We start from the raw sequence: 22,579 nt of genomic DNA, 5'->3' as shown, positions 1-22,579 counted from the left end.
TTCTCAGAAGTGCACAGCCAATGGCCAGATGGTGACAGTTTGGGGAGAAGCAGGGCTGTCAGCACTGAGAACATGCAGGTTGCATACAGATGTTCTACGTGGGCTGGGACAGAGGGAAGCCTTGCCTGAACAAAGATAGAACCTCGGTTAAGGAGTTGTTTAGAAGCAAGCAATTCACCTAAATAGTGGAGAAAAGAGAAAAAAAATGCTTTATAATATTTAACGTATTAGTCAGTAGCTCTAAGATACCAGAAACCATGTCTGAGGTCTTTGAGGTCATAATTCTTGAATTTGAGTAAATGCAGTAAGGACAACGCTGCTTTAGTCAGCTGACTGGAATGCAGCAGAGTGCCTCAGGAGTCTTACAGGTTACAACAACACAAAACAAAACCCCAGACCCATACACTGTATTTCCAGCTTCACTGGATTCCAGTCTGCAAGGCTTCCCATGGGCTCTTCATGCCCCAGCTAGTGATGTAATCACTCCCAGGAACAAGTACCCTTGGTGCAACGGTGCATTCCAGAGTCCAGAGCATCCTGTCTGGTGCTGCATGCTTCTTCACCTCACTGTTGTCCTCAATCCTTGCTCTTTGTGCAGGGGCTAAAACATCTATGATCCAGGTGGAAGTAGGCTGGAGAAAGGAAGGGAGCTGAGGGAGAGAAAGAGGGCAGTGAGAGCAAACGGCAGGGTAGTGCTAATCGACGCCTAAAAAGATGAAGCTAGAAGGAACCTACGGCTGGCAGAAAATCCCAGGAAAATCTCTGTTAAGCTGGCTCGTCTTGGCTCATTTGAATGATGTTCCCTTTAGATAACTGAATTAGTAGAAACTCTGTGGGCCTAGAATGGTCGTCAGTTCCATTGCGATGTGCGCGTGTAGCTGTCAGTCTTAACTAAATTGCAAGTCAGAATAAGGGCTGTGCCATCTAGACGATGCTGGGGGCCCTGACTATCCCCACCGAGCTTCAGAGAAGAGGGTAACTTCCAGCGTTCCTATGAGGTAGCCTGAGGGATCTGGTCTTGGCAGTTCCATAGCCGTTGACAACACGGCTTCATTCATTGGACCGACCTTGAAAGTGCTCTCTCTCTCTCTCTCTCTCTCTCAACTTCAGAGGGCTGTGGGCCTGGTGAGGTTGGGGGACATGCCCTCTAGCTAGCAAGCCCCCCTTTCATCCCTGTCATATCTGAGGATGGTGAGAGGAAAACTTGCTTACCCAGTAGTATGTCTATGTGTCCCTTGTTTTAGGACAAAACCTATGGGTAAAGAGCCTTACGTAGACCTGTGTAATCTTGTTGACTCCTGGCCATTCATGAAAAAAGAAATCGGGCAGCTAGGTTGTGAGAACTGAGGCCAAGCAGCTGTTTCACGACAGGCTTCAGGAGGAAAAGCAAGGGCTTCTGATTGCAGTGTTTCCTGAAGCGAGGCCTTCCCAGGACTCTGGAGTCTGGAGAGTGTGTTGGGGTTTGACTCTCCACTGCTTTTGGTCCAGAACAGGTGTAGGGCCAGCGTCCAGTATGCCCATGCTTGGAGGCAGGAGTGGGACTATTCCTACCTGCCTAACCTGCAGAGAGACTGGGAACCAGGGAAAGAAATCATGGGGCTCTTTATCCAGGGAAGGGAAACGACTGCCAGGTAGACAAGCAGACCACTACCGATGTTAGCTGATTTCCTCCAACATAGTTTTGGATTTAAAAGTCTTTAGAAATTATACTTTTTTCTTTTTCTTTTGTAGGCTTCGACTTTTAAAACCCCTTTTCCACATATTTTCTAATTTTAACCTCACCGTGAGCTCTCTGTTTGAAGAGGCTGTTATAGCGCACTGATTAAGAGCACGTATGCTGCAGCCAGGGTTCAAAGCTTGTCAGGCTGTATGATCTTTGGTGAATTATTTAGCCTGTTGGTACCACAATTTTCTCATATGTAAAATAAGGAATATATTAGCAAGCTCTTCATAAGTTGGCGGTGAGGGTTGTATAGATTTGTATGCTCCAAACACACCATGGTACCTGGCTCCTCCTAAACTCTCAGTAGGTGTGAGCTCATATCAGGAAACCGGAGCCCCTGAGACATGGACTGATTTAGAGGCTAAATTCCAACAAAACCTCAAGGTCACAAGACTAAGAAGTGATGATGTCAGGACTTAAATCCTAGTTTACTTATGTCAGCTCCAGCTCTCCTTTTCGGCAATGGAACACTATGAAGATTTAAATGCACACACAGAGCGAAGAGAGAGAGGCCCACCGCATTGGTAGAAAATCACAGTACATGCCATTGTCTTACAATTATGTGGCAACATTTTGTCTGTGATCATGAGCGTTTTGGGGGGGCAGGGACTCTGTCATTGTTTTTCATTTTACCGGAACCAGGTCCATAAGGTGCCTAGCTCTCTGCCTGTATAGATGTTATGGAATAAAAGAATGGAAGAACAATAGAGTGAATGAGTGGACATGCATGATTAGCTGGTAGAGTGACACTCGAAGTCTCATAAATTAAAGCAAAGAGCTCGGAGAGGTGGGTGCAATAGGCTCCAAACCATGTCACCGCGCCACTAGGAGGAAAGCACTTGATGCGAGAACTGTCTACCATGGACACAGCTTCAAATGGTGTCCTAAGAGCACTTGTTCTCAGACAATGATACTGAAGGGGACTAAAATGTTGGAATTCAGTGTTTCTTCAGTGTAGCGCCCACCCCTCACCCCCATGCCCCAACCTCATAGGTGTAACGGGTCAGATTTCCTTTTCTCACCTAAGATTTTCTCTTTAATCTGGAGTCCTCCTGGGAGGAGGAGGGGCGGCAGCAGCTATGCTTTAGCAGCCATCTAGCTTTGCACCCAGTTTTCTGTCTCCTTGGTCACTCAGATCCCTGTGACCTGCTAACACACAAGAAAGGCTTCTGTCATCTACCGTCCCAACCCCCCTCAGATGGAACCACTATTTCCTATCCTTCCATGGCTGGCTCCTTGCAGCAATTACTAGCAGCAAATAAAGATGTGAAGTCTGTAAATGAACAATCTGAAACTCAAAGTGTGTGTGCACCCCATGGAATTCCCTAGGCTGCCCATCATCCCTTTAATTCACCTTTTTGTTGAAATCAGACCTTATCCTAAATGGCATTTCGATACCAAAGCGGGGGATGGCATGGACACATCCCACTTAGTAAGATGTAGGTTACTTGACTATGATTTGTGGATTTGCTTGATTTCTCCTAACTTTACAGTTCCAAATTAATTTAGTTAAATGTCCCTATTAAACCATAATAACTAAATTTCTGCAGCAATCTGCCTCAGAGATGCGTAGTCGATTTCCCCTCTCTTTGCTCCTCCTTCGTCCCTTCCTCTGGGGCTTAAATTTTGCCCCTTGCTTCCACACTTAGCACCTCAGAAAGCCAGATTTTAAGTTATCACCAGGACCTTCATTTTCAGGCTCATATTCCAACAGCTTAGTCTATAGGATATATTTGCAAGATTTATAGTAATAAGCTTGTGAGTGAGCTCTATAATGCTGAACATAAAAGACTGGGGTCGAAATATGCCACCAACAGCCTGGAGTTATTTTTTATGATAGATACGAGCTCTTTATTACAGGTAGAGGTATTCATTACAGCTACAACTTTAGCATGGCCCTACTGAAGATCTTAGGATTTCCTCTGCTTTACAATAATTCCATAATTCAGTCTGCCTTTTTTTTTTTCAATGTCATTATCATTTAGGAGGGTGAATGAATTAGTTTGAAGGCAAGAACTCAGAATAAGGAGTTGGGAGATGCAACTTTAATTTCTGGTCTTATCGTTGACTCATGTTTTAGCTTAAGGCAACAAGGCCATCACTGTTTGTTAGGACAGGATGGACACCTACAAAGTATAATGGCGGTGGGGGTGGGGGTGGCACTAGTACTATTTTCATACAATGACAAAGCACCTGTTGTTCTATTTTTGAAGGTTAATTTTTATTTAAGTCCTTCATTCCCTTTTATAAAAAGCAAAAGGAAGTAATGCACTAAGACCCTAATAACGTGCTATGACTTACTATACTATATTAGTGGGCTGTCAGCCAAATGACATCAGTGTGTGTAAATATGTGCGTACGGGGGAGGGGATGGCAAGGTTAGGGGTATGAGTGAGTGAGAGGGCAAAAGAGCAGAGGGGATGGTTTTACAACATCGAGGACAAATCACCTCTTTCAGTTTCTTAAACTGTAAAACAGGAGAAAAGGCCTGAGTCTCTACAGTCATTTGAGGATTTGTCAGCTAATGGTTGATAATGTATTGAGAAAACAACGGGAGACGCACGCAAGGGATCGGTTAGCCAGCTGGGAACACCTGACATTCCCAGTGGCTCTCGACCTTTCACGCCTGATAGTGAAAAGAGCTGTTAGTGCTGTCAGGACGCGCACACGCGCACCCCCCAGCGCTGTTATCTAACACCCTTCATATAGAGGCCTCTAAGCTACCAAGTCATCAGGGCAGTTAAAATAACACATTAAAAAAAAAAAAAGAAAAACACAAGTCATTTCTCCTCCTTAGATTTATAGTTTTGATAAAATACTATTTGGTTTTTTCAGTCCTTCCAGTATGACTTGGAGAAGGTAATGACAGGTTGCAATTTTGAATCCACTTAGTTTTCTTTCCTCTGAATAATCCTATTTGACAGGCTCCCCTCCGCCCCGTTTTCTTGTCATTAAGAACAGCCTCGGTTTGGTCTGAGTAAAAAGTAGATTAATTGCATGGCTGTAGGAACACTACTGCTGTGTTCTGAGGGGTAAAGAAGGGGATTTCAGCAAGGGATCTGTCTTTCTCAGGAATAAATAGACTTAACAACACCTCTGAGCTCTAAGGTAATGGTCACCCGTTTGGATCATATTAGTGGGATATTACATTTTATGACCTCATTTGCGGTTTGGAATACTGAGCGTGATTGTTCAAATCGTTTGGTCAGGATCTCAGTGTTCCCAGAATTCTGTTTTGCCTTATCTTTCGGGAAGCTACGAGAGCAGGGAAAGCTTAGCGTCTTGAAAAGTTGCCATTTTTAATGAAGCATTTAGTTTGGACTTGACAAATATTTTAAGACTTTGCACAATTCGGGTGTGTTCCTGCTCGAGAGTTATGGAAGAAGAGGACCATTTCTCTCAGGGAAGATACATTTTTTTTTTCCCCATTTCAAAAGGAAATTAAGAGAACAGCTTTGAGGTGAATTAGTTGCGTACAGTAGGTGCATGCATTTTAACTATTTCTCCCCCCCCCCAAAAAAAAACTCCCTCTGAGTTTACCCAGCATTTTGGAGAGTTAGGAAGAGGCATGTATTACTCCTGTTGGAAAAGGAAAAAAAAAGCTATTATGGCATCTAGATGCTAAGTGGCTTGCCAAGATCACTAAGTCAAGCAGTGGGGTTGAGGATAATGCTAGAGGTTTCCTGCCTTCCAGATGGTAGTGGGAGGAGATGAGGCCTATATGTCAGGTGTTTCTAAACGGGAGGAGGGTAGAGACAGTCCTTCAAGAGCAAGGGCCTCACCTGCTTTCCTCACAAGGCAGCTGAAATGTGAAGTTCTCGTTTGGGTCCAAGAATGACAGGGAGTTTTTGAATGAAATGATAAGACTACCAGAGAAAACAGGCTGGGGTTGACGTCTTGAACAGCAAAGCTTTAGTGCCTGAGTCACAGGAGGAACAGCTTGAGGCCTCTTGGCTGACCTCCCTCGTCCTTGAGGACTGAACACTAACGCCCTGGAACATCTCACCAACCTTTCTTTTTGAGGGGGCAGGCGGTAGTGGTGCTTTAGGGTGCAATAGAGTTCCTCTCAGATGAACCCAAAGAGTCAGTTCTTCCTAGTGGGGCCTAGTGGAGGGGTGGAGGCGGGAGCGCTCACAGTGAAGCTCAAGACACTTACAGCTCGCCCGGCCCTCAGTCACTGCCCGAGTCAGGAGCCACCACTGTAGGTCACTCTCTCCTCGAAAGCTGCGGGAATGGAGAACAACCTGGGGCACCTGATTGTTCAACAACAGGAAGAGAATCCAGGAGGATGAGGAGGGAGGAAGCATCCCCAAATTACAAGCAGCTGAAGCCCTGTGCTGGTGTAGCTAAGCCCATTTTCCCACCTCAGAGATTGCCTCTCTACCTAGAAATGCAATGGCTAGATTCCATGTGACCACACCTAGTTAGCAAAGATTACAGGGGTCATTTAGGGGATAGGAAGGGTCTCTCTAAGGTTTGCTGGAAAATCCGACTGTGGCCCTGCAACTTCCATTCAGTGGCTTCCCATTGCTCCTGCAGTTAGGACATTGTCTGCAGGGGGGAAGCAAGTGCAAAGCCTTTACCATGTTTTATAAAGTCTGTCCCCTTCCCCACTCAGGTATGTCTCCAATCAACGCTCTGTCACCCCCACCCCTCCCCAGTTGCATATCCAGACACTCTCCCCTCTCCAAATTATTTGCAGTTTCCCAAACCTGCCAGACTCCCTCACTTACCACCGCTCCTTCCTGGGGGTTTCTTTCCCAATCTGTCCTGTTCCCTTACAAATATCAACCAGTTTATCTTTCAAGATTTAGCTCGTTTCATCTCCCCCATACTGCCTAAGCTGGTCACCACCACACCCAATAAAAATCGACCAATTTACTTTTACACCCCCATAGAGCTCGGTTGATTGTGCCTATTTGTTCCAAGTCTGTCCTTCCTGGCCAGACTCTGAGTGGCCTCGGGGTGGGGCCTGTGTCTTATCTTTCCGTCTCTTGATACTAACACTAGTGTCTCAGTACTTAAATATGTTTGTTGAATGAATGATGATCAATATTCTCTGCTCTGTTCTGTCTTGTTAGATAGGACAGTCTGCAGTTGCAGATTTGTAAGCCATGAGGAATTTGGAAGAATGATAGGGAAGGATTCTGGAAACTCAAAGCCCAACTCTGGTTTTCAGACCAGTTCTTGTCGAGATAGAGCAAATTCACTGCGTGAGAAAATTCAGTGGAAACGTTCTCTCTGCTGATTATAATGAACAACATTGAAGTCAAGTCCTAGCTGTGCTGAATACTAACTGTTTGGAAGCAATTTATTCTTCCTTTTTTTTTTCTTTTTTGGACTATTTTCAACCCAGATAAAAATAATCTGGGGAGTTTTTAAAACTATCTGATGCCTGGATCCTACCCTTGGATATTCTGGCTAAATTGGCCTATGGTAGGGCCTGGATTTGGGATTTGTAACTTTGCCAGGTGATTCTAATGTGTGATCAGGCCTGAGAACCACCGCTCGAAGAGAACTTCTCCAAGACGAGGGCCTACATAGCCTCCTCTGTATATTGGCAGTTGTCAACTCTACAATTCCAACTTAAATCTAATGGGCCATCTTCACCTTTACATGTCCAAAAGCAAACACACCCCATGTGCCAAAAATAAATGGCTTCTCCATCCTTCCAATGGCTCACACCAAAATCCTTGCAGCTGAGGAGTTTATCTCTCTAAATTGAATGGTAGGGGAGGAAGCCAGGTACATTTTGATGGGGCAAGAACATTACTGCAGTAGATGAACCAAGCAAGTGCCATAGGAATTATACAAAGACCTAAAAAGTATTCAAATGGGATTTTTTTATGTGTGAGAGGCCCCCGGAGTTATGAGTCAGCAAAGACTTCAAGGAAGAGGTGATGTTTGAGGTTAGTCCTGAAGAACTAACAGCATCCCTGTAGTAGGACTGAGAACATTCCAGATGGAAAAACTATCTTGGCATTAGCACAGAACCGTAATGGGGTCAGAAGTGTTCACCAGACTAGTACTGTCGGCTCACGGTAATAATAATAATAATAATTTCTGACCCAGGGGTCAGAAATAAATCTGGAAAGACAGGAGTTTGCAGTTAGGCAGGCCTGAGTTTGGACACTGGTGCTACCACTCGATAACTACCCAACCTGGGGTGAATTACTTAACCACCCTCAGCTTTGGTTTCCTCATTTCTAAAATTGATCTAGTCACAGGGGCACCTGTATGGCATAGTCGGTTGAATGACTGTTGGTTTTGGCTCAGGTCATGATCTTAGGGTGGTGAGACTGAGCCCCCACGTTGGGCTCTGCACTCAGTGTGGAGTCTGCTTCAGATTCTCTCTCCTTCTGCCCCTCTCCCTTGTGCTCTCTGTCTCTCAAATAAATGAAAAAAAAATCATCAGAAAAAAATCTAATAAAATTGATCTAGTCATGCCTTTCCTGGGATTGTTTTGAGATCTCTGTTCTGTCATAGTTGTTTAGTACATGGTAGGTATTATTATTTTGCAAAGATCTTAAATATCGGGATGAAAAGTTTTTTGTTTCTTGGGTTTTTTGTTTGTTTGTTTGTTTTTTGTTTTTTAGCCAGCTAAGGGAAGATTTGCACAAGGTAGCTACAGTTGGAATAATCTGCCAGCAATGGAGGGCGGGCAGGGGAAGAGGGAGGAGGCAGGAGAGAAGTTAGGAAGCTGTTTTGTGGTCAGCTAGTTGATCAATAATGCTCAGGGTGATGCTACTTCATGGCCAATCAATGACATCAAAGTTTTATTTTTGAGCTTTCAGAATATATGGATCTTGTTTATTTTCTTCCATTGGATTTTTCTGCCAGTGAGTAAAAGGAAAATCAGCGGAAGTTCAATCAACTGATGTTACCATAAACAAAAGAGGAACTTAAATATCCGGGGTTAATGTGTGAATATAAGCACCTTTGAAAGATTTGGATAGAGCAGGCTAGAACCAACCCCTTGGATTTAATATTTTACGGAGAGAATATGTTCTGATAATTCTTCCTTTTGTTCCAATGATACAGCTGAGTCACTATAGTGTTCCAAGAACTTCTGTATAGATACTTTTTCTTTCTTTCTTTCTTTCTTTCTTTCTTTCTTTCTTTCTTTCTTCTTTTCTTTCTTCCTTTTTAGATTTTATTCATTTGGGAGAGAGACAGAGAACATGAGCAGAGGGAGCAGCAGAAGGAGAAACAGACTCCGCTGAGCCGGGAGCCAGACATGGGGCTCGATCCCAGGACCCTGAGATCATGACCTAAGCTGAGAGCAGACCCTTAACCACCTGAGCCACCCAGGTGCCCTTATAAATACCTTCCTATTGGTTAATTTAAAAAGGCGGGAGGGCGGGGCTCATTCAGAGTCAGAAGATTTGCCACTGACCCGCCACATAGGACCTTGGCCAAGTCACTTAATTTTCCTGAACCACAGATTCCACACCTGTAATTTTGGAAAGGTAATTTATTTCCTGCCTTGTTTCAGGGTTATTGTTAAGATCAAATGAAGTAACCGACATAAAAATGCTGATGTTTTATAAGGCACAAAATGCAAAGGATTATTATACAGACCAATCTACATCCATATCAATTAGGCACAATCATTATAAACACTATTCGAAACGTTCCTGCTTTGTTTCCCTCTGTGACCTTTGAAGATCTGCTGGATTTGTCTTTGCAGTTGGTGAGTTATTTTACTTCCATACGTTGACCACAGTTAACCTCCCATTCTGGGTGAGATTTCCAAGGTGCAATTTCAAACTAAATTGTCATCTCATCATTTTGAATTTGTGCTGTTTGCCCTCCCCTGTGTTTTGGGATAAGTACGGGACGGTCTGGTTTCCGACTTCAGTTATTTCATTAAGGGCCGTTCTGGAGGAGGAAAAGTTATTTTTCGGTCATTTAATGAAACAACATCTTGCCCAGCAAATTCTGTCTCATTAAGGGCTGTGCTGTAGACTCCAGGGATGACTTAAGAGACTGAGTCAGCATCTTTGTCTTGTGATGCATCAGAAGATGTGTTAGTTCCCCTAGGGAGGAAGAAGAGAAATTGAAAATAAAATCTTATTCCACCCCCCCCTCCCTTCCTTTTTGGTTAATTTCCCATTTTTGTCAACAAGATGAGGCAGTTACTTCTGAAATATAGACACACAGATGAGAAAATATGTGTAATGACTTAATAAGAGGGGAGACTTGCATAATGAAACTGAAATTCAATGCATTTTAAGGAAAGAGAAAGCCTTCCAACTAAGTTTCTGGCAGATAATAATGAGGGAAGAAATCGAAAACAGTTGAGGCTCTGAAGTCACACTTCTGTTGATACATATGGCGTTAATGGATTTTGAGCTTTTCTGCCTCCTGGTAACCAGATGGTTTTATACTTAGTCTAAAACTAGGGGTTAGAAGGCTTGAGGGGGGAAAAGCAATTACCTTTCATCTCAAGTTTAGTTTTGGGCCTGATGATTTGTGGATTTCACCCTGTCAGAGACTGAAGACAACGAACTTTTCTAACACGCATTCTCATGCTTACTACCCTTTAAGATGCTTAAACACTGACTGGGGTTGGTAGATCGCAGCTGATCCTCAGGGTGACATGTCTGTGTCTGTATCTGTGTCTACATCTGTATCTACATATCTATATCCCCCACCCCCCGCCCCGTCCCCTGGCTGAAGCTAAGTTTTAGAACAGTTGCTTCTCTTCTCCTGAGCAAAAGGTTAAATCAGAGAATTGTTATCTCCCACTGGGTTGCCTGCTGAAGTGTGCAAGATGCAAACAATAACAGGACACTAAAAATACCAGTTCCTGACAGGTTAACCAGAAAGTAATATTCCTGTAAGTAATTAGGCTGCCATGGAACTAAGTTAATAAGCTTTCCCCAAGCCTCCCGCCGCACACGCGTATTTTATTACAAAAATACTGGGCTCATTCCAAATCCTAACTAACTTAATTTAAAACTGTGAGTTTTATACAGGGAGTACATATATATATATATATATATATATATATATATATATATTTTTTTTTTAAGTTAACTAGCCGTTGTACCATCAGCTCATACATTTTATGAATGGAAACAGCACTTCTAATTGATAAGCATGGCAAGCTTATAAAAAGAAGCTTAAACAACAGTGACACTCTGGGGAACAAACGTAACCTCTTTACTACTTCTCAGAACTAGCCTGTTTAGAAAAGATACAAGAAAATTACAGATTTCTGCATTCAAGGCTCATGGCTGGAAGCTGAAGTACACGCGAAAGTCAAGGAGGAGCTGATCCTTTCCTTTTGATGGGTCAGAAGTGCTAGGAGCAAACTAAGGGGAGGGGATGGGCCAAATAAAACCTGGAGAATCCCATCAATAATCACATTCTCACGTGGGTTCCCTGGGTCCCAGGATGCCAGGACTCTTTCAACACCGAACACAGTGATGGAGAGGGAATTCCATATAAAGAAGGAACTCTCACCTTCTTTACAGTTTAGTTTTTACAAAACACCCTGGAGAGAATGCGTGCTAGTATATAATACCCTACTTGATTGAGTAAAGTTATGTGAATCAAGAGAAGATTGGATGGGTATGATATATTAAGAGGAAAACTGCATGTGCAGTACAATTCATTTTTTTTTTTTGTGACAAATAGTTCCCTAAATCTCCACAAGAAAGACTGCAACGTGGCATTCAAACAAATAGTGAGGTGGAGGGAATACAGATGATTTTCATTTTCTTCTGACTTAATCTGTATTTTCAAACAATAATATATTATTTTGAGAATAAGAGAGTTCTTAAAAATGGCTTATGGGAAGAAAACTTCAATTTATGAAAGCATGGGGCAATAATTATTACTTAGACTAGTAAATCTCTAAACATAAGGGAATAGAAAGCAGTTAAAATATAGACATAAAGAAACAGTATTTACATTTCCTTTCATACCCTGGAACAATACATATTTGAGAAGTGAAATGTTTAGTTGGGCTCCACACTCAGTGTGGAGTCTGCTAAAGTTTCTCTCTCCCTCTCCCTCTGTTTGCCCCACCCTAAAATAAATACATAAATCTTTAAGAACAAAAAAGAAAAAGTTCAGCATATATTGCTAATACAAAACATAAAAATCCTTTTCTGTCTTAAAGGATTTTATAGAAAAATAAATGGACGATGTTCACGAAGGGCCATTGGTATGAATCTCTGGGTGATGGGATTAAGAGGTGATTTTATTTTTAATGTTTTGAGTTTAATATGTTCTCTTTTAAGTTTTAATATATTCTTAAATCGTTAAAACACACATAGATGTTTTCTAAGAAGCAAAAGGTCATAATAATATCATTATAAAAATGAGGAAAGTCTGTGTAAGTCTGCCAAAACAGAGCAGAGAGTTAACAAGAACATGCCAACAGTAGGAGCTGGAGAAAGAGTTGATAGAGACAGTTACGATTCAGTAACCTGGCATTTTACAAAGCCAGTATTCAGAAAGAGAACACTTTCATTCTGAAAGCACATGATACGTGGCTTCAAAATGAAGGTGGGATGTGAAAATTCTAAAACAAGTATTTAATGACTGACTCTGCCCTGCTAATTTGCTAGGCGATACAAAGCAGTCTGGACCTCGGTTGTCCTGTTTGTAGAATGGGTTTAATGATACCTTGTCTGCATCCTCCCAGGGGTAGTTTGAGAATAAGCGATATAAAGATATAGGAAGAGCTTTGAACTCTCCAGAGATGTTGGCTCAAGGCATTATTACAAAGGTAGCTTATGAAAAGATATGGGGTTTGATGCACCTGAAAATTTTGTGAATCTTGTGAAACTCAACCCTCAAGAAGCACCTATACATTAGGAAGATTTTAGGATAACACCATATTGAGACTTTTACACAAGAACATTTTTATAAAGAAAAAAAAATGAATAGAAATTAACCTTCTATTTTCAGCTTGAGAAAACTGGAACAGTTTCCTTGATCCAAATTCTTTAGAAAAATCGGAGGATAACACTAATTCTGTGATTCTCATAATCCACTGGCTATTTCCTCCTAGAGAGAGAGAAAAAGATGAGTCCTTTACCCAGAAGACACGCTGGCCTCTCAGTTCCTATTGGAATGTTGTTTATCAGCGTATTGTCAGTTACCTTTAATTTCAGAAACAGGGCCTTCTAGGATTGGTTAGATAAATGCTAAAGCGCTGACAGGTAAAAACAGTTTGAAGCCTAGAAATTTCCCTCTCCACCCTAACTCCTAGCCCACCTACATTCTATGGTCTTATTTCATTACCTTAGGGGCAGGGTATTGATACACATTTACTATTTTACGGTGGAATCTGTTTTGAGCTACTATTTTTTGTTTGCCGAATAGTGTATCCTGGCATTGTTTGTCCATATCCACTTTGTCCAGAGGACAGAGCTGTGTCCATGGCCTTCAATTAACCTAATGGCCCATTGAAATGGATTTCATCGAATGGTCCTGATAACCCAAGCACCTAGATCTCTCTGGCATTCTCTAGAGCGGTGACTCCAAAGTGTGGTCCTTGGACCAGCAGCATCAGCCTCATCTGGGAACCTGGTAGAAATGTAAATTATTGGTCCCCACTCCAGACCTACTGAATCATAAACTGTAGAGGTGCTGTCCAGCGATCTGTATTTTAATAAGCCCTCCAAGGTAATTTTGATGCCTAAAAAGTTTGAGAACTGCTGCCCCAGAGGAATTACAGGTGCCTATAATTATATATAATCATATAATTATAATATAGGTGCCTAGAGGCACAGTATGCTCCCTGGAGGGATCTGATGAAAATTACCAGTATACACCAGCTTACTTTGAAAACAACACTGAAATCCCAAGGTAGGTATTTAACCTAAAAACATGTGGTAGCTTCATTCTGCAGCCATTTGACCATTTTTCAGCTCACCCTTATGGTAGATCAAAAGTATTCCTAATTTACAGACAAAATAAAATCAAATAGGACGGGGGAAAGCAAAGACTCTTAGACGTTTGGGGCAGCTTAGCATCATCTGAGTTTCTCTGTTAATTGCAACAGATTACACTTGCCTTTCAAAACCTTTTTCCAGGAAAAAAAAAAAAAAAAAACCAAAAACCAAACTAAACCAACCAACCAAACAAACAAACAAAAAAACCAACCCAGAATTTTTCTCCATGGCCAAACTCAGAGTGAAAACCTGAATACCGGTCTTATTTCCGCCGGTAAGTCATCCTGGTCTTTGAAGTAAGATTCAAATATATGAAATCCCCAAAGAGCGGAAAGATCTGTACTATGAAATTGTCAGCCCCCTGTTCAGCCTCTCAACCTAACCACAGCCATTGGTGTAGAAGAGAGTTGGTCTTGCCTAGAAACTTCCTTGACACTAGATGCAGAAAAAGAAGGCCTCTTCTCTTCAAAGTAAACTCAGTTCACACGTTACAAGATTGCTCCTTTCCTTGCAAAAGATGGACGAGGTAAAACCAGGAAAGACATAACATGAGCCAACAATAGTTTTACTACTGAATTTCTTTCTTTTTTTTTTTTTACCTTAAAAGAATAGCATCTAACGAACTCACCTCTTTACTAACTTTACCTTAACCCGTGAATTTCATATAAAGATTTCGATGCACTAGAGGCTCCCCACACAGTATGTTGGATTTGATTATCTACCTCTTATTTAAATATCCTTGTGTAAACTGTGTTTGTAAGGGAGCTTCTAAAAGGATTAATTTCCTGCTAAGAGTTTGCAAACAACTCGTAAACTAAATCTCTATCTTGACTCCAGTTAAGAATCAGATTGGTGGTTTTCCTGACAAAGAGACATGTAGATGATAGTTTTAAATTTTTAATAGTGAATGAATTCCAGAAAGCCGTAAATACAGTGGTAGGGCTTTGCAACGCTAACTTCGTCGTCTGAGCCTCAGTTTTCTCATCTGTAAAAAGAAACTAACAAGATGGTGGTGAGGATAAATGAGATAATTCACGCAAATTGCTTAGGACAGTGCCTTTCACTTAGTAAGCATTCAGAACATTAGCTGCAATAGTTATTTCGGAGACTGTAAATGCTATTCTGATTTCAGTTTAAATCAACTGCAAAATGCTGAAGTCCGTACAAACAGATCAACTAAAGTTGAACAGTTTAGTAATCGAAAAATTTTCATGATGATGAATGGGGTTGCCTTATCCAAAAGTACTACCATTTACCTAAAGAATTCAGATAATAGAATACTTTATCCCTTAATAATCACACTTTGAAAACATCTGACCTTGCTAAGATCCTGATATGTAATATCTTATTGGAATTTATCTATTATAAAAACAAAACTATTTTTAAAAAATATTTTATTTTAGAGAGAGAGAGTGCACACAAGCAGAGTAGGGGCAGAGAGGGATGGAGAGAATCTCAAGCAGATTCCATGCTGAGTGCAGAGCCAAGGTGGGCTCAGTCCCAGGACCCTGAGATCATGATCTGAGCTAAAATCAGGAGTCGGATGCTTAGCCGACTGAACCACCCAGGCACTCTGAGAATAATAACTTTTTTTTTTTTTTAAGATTTTAGTTATTTATTCATGAGAGACATACAGAGAGAGGCAGAGACACAGGCAGAGGGAGAAGCAGGCTCCATGCAGGGAGCCCGTTGTGGAACTCGATCCCGGACTCCAGAGGCTGAAGGCAGGTGCTAAACCACTGAGCCCCCCAGGGATCCCCGAGCATTTGGCATTTATCCAGTTGGTCCCTGACGTTCAAGAGCTCTTACTTGATCTGAAAGACATGCAGCAGGAGGACAGTGGTCCTAGGGCAGAGTAGGGTCAAAATCTGTTTTTCCTAACTCAGTATAATTCTGTATTGGGGGATGCCTGGGTAGCTCCGAGGTTAGGTATCTGCCTTCAGCTCGGGGCATGATCCTGGGATCCAGGATCAAGTCCCACATGGGGCTCCTTGTGGGAAGCCTGCTTCTTCCTCTGCCTGTGTCTCTGCCTCTCTCATTCGCTCTCTGTCTCTATGAATAAATAAACAAAATCTTTAAAAAGAATTCTGTATTAGGGTCCCTGTTACCAAAATAACACACAGATACATTTTAGTTTGAGCAGTCTTAAAATGCACATATTAGAAAGGAGAAACAAAAGGAAGAAAAGAAGCTTTTTTTTTTTTTTAATAGCTTGTCTCAATTAATCTAGTTAAGAACGTTGGAATATATTTTGTGTGTGGGTACGCACATGTGTGTATACATGCATGTACAGTTTTATAGAGAAGGCTGGAGCACTGAGAGATTAAAGACAAGAAACCACACTGAGAACTCACTGGAACCCTTGGAAACAAGATCATGCCTTTTAGAGTGACACATGCCCTGTGCTTGGGAAACTGGACGTTCCACAGGCAAGGGAAAGCGCCTCTCCTCTCCTCTCCTCTCCTCTCCTCTCCTCTCCTCTCCTCTCCTCTCCTCTCCTCTCCTCTCCTCTCCTCTCCTCTCCTCTCCTCTCCTCTCCCCTCCCCTCCCCTCCCCTCCCCTCCCCTCCCCTCCCCTCCCCTCCCCTCCCCTTCTTTCTGTTTCTTTTTTCTTTTTCTTTCTTTCTTTCTTTCTATCTCTTTCTCTTTTTTTCTTTCTTCTACTCACCCTCCCCCACCTCTTTCTTTTTTTTAATAGATAGTAGGCAAAACTTTAAAACCTACTATTCAGAGCTCCCTACCGGCCTATCACCAAGTAAGTGGTCTTCAGGCCTTACTGATCTTGAATTCTAGAAAGGCTTTAAGGCAATGCACATCTCTGAATTTTGAAGATTGACAAACAACTTGGCTCAGGCGTATTCAAATTGGCCACTCGGAGTGGCACATTCACGGGTCCAACTCTTGGCTTTTCCCTCTTCCCGACCAGGCACTGAAATATTAATATAATATTAATATTATATAATATATTAATATATATTAATATTATTATATTATAATATCATAATAATATATAAATATTATATAATATATAATATATTATTAATATAATAGTAATAATTAATAATTATTAAATATTAATAATTAAAATATTAATACAATATGCAAATAATTGGGTAGGTAGGAAAGTGTGCTAATTAGAAAGTACTACATGCATGTTAATTCTTGTTGTTGTATTTTCCAACCTGAAAATCTTAGCGAGTAAGACCAGTTGATCTCTGAAAGGGGCAACCTTAGAAAGATGTTATTATATAGACCTTTGGTCCATCAGCTGTTCTACAATTTCAGTTCTCTCTATTTATCAGACAGTAAACATTCAGTACGAGTACCACATGACTGCCATACATCCTACAGTCTAATTACCAAACAAATATGTACTCAGCCCATCCGAAGCCTAATACAGAGTCTCAGCCTTAGTTATGGACTAAAATTAATGGTGGTAACTATAAACAGTGACAGATTGGATGGCAGTCCCTCTACAGTCTCAATTTGCAATTTTATTTTTGGCAGAACTCATAGGTTTTATGACCAACAGTATATTGCAATCCAAGGGGGAAAAAATGGGAGCATTATGAACCATTTCCAAAGGCCGTCTCACAAAATGCACACTAATCACTGAACTGGAGAGAACAATTCCTTCCTGATAGGACACGGTAGGGGCTGTTGTTTCTATTGTTGCTATTATTATTTTAAAGACAGGGAGTATAGGTACTGCAACATCTTCCAGAAAGTCTCTGCAGGAGAGCTGCGTCTTCATGCGGAGCCAAAAGTTCGCCTGATACCATTCAGAATTAATAACAGAGAACCCCAAAAAAGAAATTCTGTTTCGGGGAGTGGCTCAAGCATCAAATGTTTAACAAAGGTGTGGCTTTGATTCATAAACACGATTTGAGGAAACACTGATATAAAACAACTGAAGACAAGAAAAATATTATTTTCAGTTTTTCAGGCTTAAACTCTGGGATAGATCATTTAAAAAATCTCTTCATGAGCTACGGAAAGGTGCAAATGCACTCTCCCATATTTTGATCATTTAAGCTGTGAAATTCGTGAGTTATTAAAATGAAACACCACTGGTTTCATTTTTGTTTTCTGTTTTCTGGTAGGATTACCGTGATATTCAAGGATTAGCTCAGATCTACATAAAATCAAGCAATATCGACACATAGATTCCCCATTCTCTTTGCTTCACTGAATTATTCTGAGGTCCCCAGTTAGATTGACCAGGTGGGAAATACTACTCTCCGGAAACGCTTTCATGAAAAATTCACCCCCTGATAGCAAATATCTCAGAGTTCAATTTTCCACAGGTTGCAAGTCTGATTGCACTGGGGGCAATGCCTTGATTGACAGTGTTTGTATAACAAATATAGAATATGAAAAGCAGCAAGAAGCAAGGATGTTAACATCTAATGAAAAACTAGTTTCAGGCAAAAACTTAAAGACTACATAGAAAGTGAGATGTGCTTTCTTTCGTAAATCAAATCGTTAAGCAATCTCTACTCCAAGGGATTCATTTCACATCTCAACCTTTTTTTTTTTTTTTTTAATATCTATCAAAGCACCTTGTTTTATTTTCTTCTCGGCACTTATCACCATCTAAAATTATCTTTGTGACATCTTCCCGTTAATTAGCAATTGACCTTGTCGGCTTGGTTCCCAAATGAATCCCCAACACACAGTGCAGTCACTGGTACAGAGGGCCTCAAAAAAATACTGTAACACCCGGGTGCCTGGGGGGCTCAGTCACTTGAGCACCTGACTCTTGACTTCGGCTCAGGTCATGATCTCAGGGTCATGGTCTCAGGGTCATGATCACAGGGTTGTGCGACCCAGCCATGCGTGGAGCCATGCAGGGAGCCCCGTGGAGGGCTCCACACTTAGGCAGAGTCTGCTTGAGATTCCCTCCTTCTGTCCTTTCCTCCTACTCCCCTTCTCCCTCTTTCTCTCTCTAAAATAAATAATAAATAAATAAATAAATAAATAAATAAATATCTCTTAAAAAAGTTCTATAGCATTAAAATGGAAACTAAAGGAAACATGAGCGGGGCATTCTCTTTAGATGTCTCTTCTCCATAAGTTCTATGGATTCCTTTTCTTGACTTTTTATTTTTTTTTAATTCTGTTTTTCTTATTCTCACTGCCTCTCCCTAATTGAAAAGGAGGAGAAACATTTTGTCGTGAATGATGAACAAAAAGTGTTCCTTGATCTGAAAATTTGAGAATAAGCTGTGAAAACAGGAGCTTTTATTTAGAGATCCTAGAGTCTGTGAAGATACATATTATTAAATTCTCTCTAAAAAAACAAAAAAGCAAGAAATCAAAAAACAAAACCAAAAAATTTAGCCAGCCTTCTAGTTAGGTGAGCCACAGAAAAGTTTTGACTTCTCCTTCAAAAATCTGAAATCTGACTGCAGGTATGGATTCTGATTAAATATGCATTTTATGGAATAAGGTGTATTGTAAGCTGGCTTCTGTCTTTTGATTAGCAATCTAGGAGAGCTGCTAAAGCATGGGCTCTCGAGTGAAGGTGCCAGAGTCTGGCTTCTGGCCTTTCTGGTTATTCGCTGTGTGATTTTAGGGAAGTTGAACAACCTCTTGTGATACTTTATTTTTTGTTTTTTGTTTTTGTTTTTGTTTTTGTTTTAACCTCTTGTGTTTAAGTTTCCTCATCTGTAAAATGGAGGAACAATGGAATTTTTTTAGGGTCATCAAGAATAAAGGACCTAATATGTTGTGAGTCTTTGGAAGAGTACATGGCATCCTGAGGGTGCTCAAAAAAGTTTTCCAATATTATCTGTTCCAGATAAAGTGTCCAAAGTGATATCAAATAGTAGTGCAAAATTATCTACCCTCACAAATACCTAACTGTCTTCTTAGAGAAACTTCAGATCAAGCGTAGTCCGGAGTATATAACACGTATGACCTGTTCACTGGCTGCAGGCCTGGAACCCACGTTTCATGGACTGAGACCCATTCTGGGAATACCTAATATCAAATATTAATCTAATATTTTAATTTAATATCAATATTAATTAATTAAATATTAATTTTTATTGATTATAAATATAAATTATTATATTTATAATTATAAGTAATTATAAATATAAACTATTAAATTTTATTAATTATATTAATATCTAAATATTAAAGAACTAATGTTCATTGAGTGACAAACTACGGTATTTCCAACTTCCTCAGCTGCGAGAAAGATGTAATGGCATCTCCCAGAGCAAAATCATAGAGAGAAAATAAAAAGGGAAGAGTCTGAACAACCAAACCAAGATTTGTTGAATCTCCCTTTGTGGCTACTGACTTCTAAGTTAGGCCTGCACAAACAGAAAAACATCTTGTCTACACTAGCAAGTCTCCGTGTCAAGGTCTCACATGTCCTTCCAAACAAAGGGAATGGGGTAATCTGAATATATGAACATGCAGATCCTGAATCCTTTCTTAGTCAACAAGGACTTATTAAGTGGCTACTTAACGTGCCGGGTTTAGTGCCCCACTCTGGTACTAGGACTGGAAAAAAACAAAACAAGCCTCCCTACCACTCTTTAACAGCTCAGAATGTAGTCAGATGGAGATGAGTTGTGGACACGCATTAGAGAAAACAAATCCAGCTGGGAGAAGGAGGGAATTTTGATTTCAGAAATAAGGGGACGTAGGGTTAGCTTAGTAAAGTTAGCTTAATAAAATAAAAAGGCAGGTTAGCTTAGCTTAGTAAAGGTTTATTTAGCTAAATAGAGAGGGGAAAACTGTTTTGAGCAGAAGGAAGAACACAGAAGTGGCTCAGAGGCCAGATGCCACAAGGTGGATTCTGAAACCCCAAGCAATTGAGTATTGGTTTCTGACTCCCCTTCCTCCCTCCATCTCGTTTTCTTTCTTTTCTTTCTTACCCTTCCTTCCTTCCTTCCTTCCTTCCTTCCTTCCTTCCTTCCTTCCTTCCTTCTTTTTTTCTTTTCTTTACTTTTCTTTTCTTTTCTCTCTTTCTTTTTCTTTTTTTCTCTCTTTCTCTCTTCTTTGCTCTCAGCTTCTAAAGTAACAGGTCAAGGGGTGGTGAACATGCACTGGTATCTTTAAATGCATCATAGATAATGCTGCAGTGCCAGGTGACGAAAACAACCAAAGGTGGGACCAAGCAGAAGGCCTGACCTCGACTACTACCTTGTCACCAGAATGCCATCCCTAGGGCAACGGGATGACCTTGGAGAAACTCCTGCACGGGCCGGATACTCAGAGATTCACTCTGACAGTATTGCTCTAGCCAACTTGTGGGCTGGGCTGGAGGGGAGAGACCACTTCCGAGGCTCATGTGGTCATCCAGCTCGCTGCCTACGGCTCTCCTACGGCTCTCCTGGTTGTTCCTTAACCCCCTGCCTCTCACGCAGAGCAGCTTCCTTTCAAAATACACATTGGCTATCCTTAAATGCTAAAACTGGGCAGGGGTGGGGGGGAACCACTGAGCTAAGAACCCTCACACATCACGGGGGCAATCATTCAAACAGGAGTTCTTAGCTCTAATGGATTTCAGCAGGCTGTGGGCACCCTGAAATTGTGTGTAAACATTTTACCTTCCTGGGCATGTGTTATTTTTCTAGACTGCTGGTCTGCAGTTTCCATCAGCTCAGCGAAGGGCTTTATGACCCCCACAAGTCAACAGCACATGAGGGAAGGAACACATAGGGCCCTGCTGGGGGTGAGGTGGGCATGGTTAGAAACCTAGTTATCCCAAATATAGCTCTGATGTCATGTGTGGGTGTTTTAGAAACTGTCTCTTAACTTGAATTCTCCTGTGGTTTCTAAACCTGAAAAAGCATCAGAATCATCTAGGGAGCTTATGAGGAGTACAGAGTTGCAAACCTCATCTCAGAATTATTGAATAAGGGCCTACAGGGGAGGACCAAAGTCATGTTTGCAAACCACCGAGATGCCTTTTTATTTACAGAAACATTTACTTATAGTCTCTACTGTCTTGCTTTTATTGATATGTCTTAATTACTTATGCATAAAAACTGAATCAGGAACTCTCTTTTAAAATAATACAACTACTACTACTAATAATAATAAATGTAAATACTCTAACATCACCAATTCTATAACTCTCCGAACATGGGAGCGTATAGATCATCCATTTTATAATTTGGGGGAATTTTTTGAGTTGGAAGGTTTTTATTGTTTTGTCTATATCTCCATTCCGTGCCCCCTCCCCCCACCAAGAACTGTTATTCAATCTTCTTCTAATAGTACTGTTTTCTACTTAAGATTTTTGTGCCAAGGTGAAAATCATTCTAAATTGCCTTATCTCAGCACTTGAAATAAATGGATACGCTTTTTTAAGAAAGAGGCTTCCTGGTTTGGGGAAATTATTTTCACTCTCCTATGAATCTGGCCCTCCCATGAATAGCCTTCTTATTTTCTTCTCCTTATGCTATCTGCTCCACATCTGGTATCCAATACAAGGCAGAAACAGCATGTTATCAACCACAAGAAGAAAGAAACATAAGGCCCTTAGAAATCTTGGATCTCATTTATGGTACTATTGAAAGCATACTCCGGAGTATCTGAAAAGCTTTAGATGATTAAAAATGAAATGTAAGAATGTGTTGTCCTAGACAATTATGAAGGCAGAAAGGAAACCTTTTGTATGTTGCTGGGCTACTGCTATCTCCAAGGACAGCTTGGAATAGTTGCGGGAACATTATGATACTCGGAAGGACTGATTGTGTAGGATTGATACAGTATTTGGGAGGATTTCTTGTTCTAACAGATTTAATAATATAAATTTGACATAGTTAAGTGTTCTAAATGACAACAACGCACTTGCTGACCTGATGCACAACTTTCTAAAAGAAATATTTTAAATAAGTTCCACGGAAATAATCTAATCTGGAAAAAGTCTAGTTAAAAAAAAAAAAAACCTTTTTTTTTTTTTTTCAAGATTC

This window comes from Vulpes vulpes, chromosome 11, assembly GCF_048418805.1.
Source record: "Vulpes vulpes isolate BD-2025 chromosome 11, VulVul3, whole genome shotgun sequence".
NCBI classification, from domain to species: domain Eukaryota; kingdom Metazoa; phylum Chordata; class Mammalia; order Carnivora; family Canidae; genus Vulpes; species Vulpes vulpes.
Note: the sequence above shows the minus strand (reverse complement) of the source record.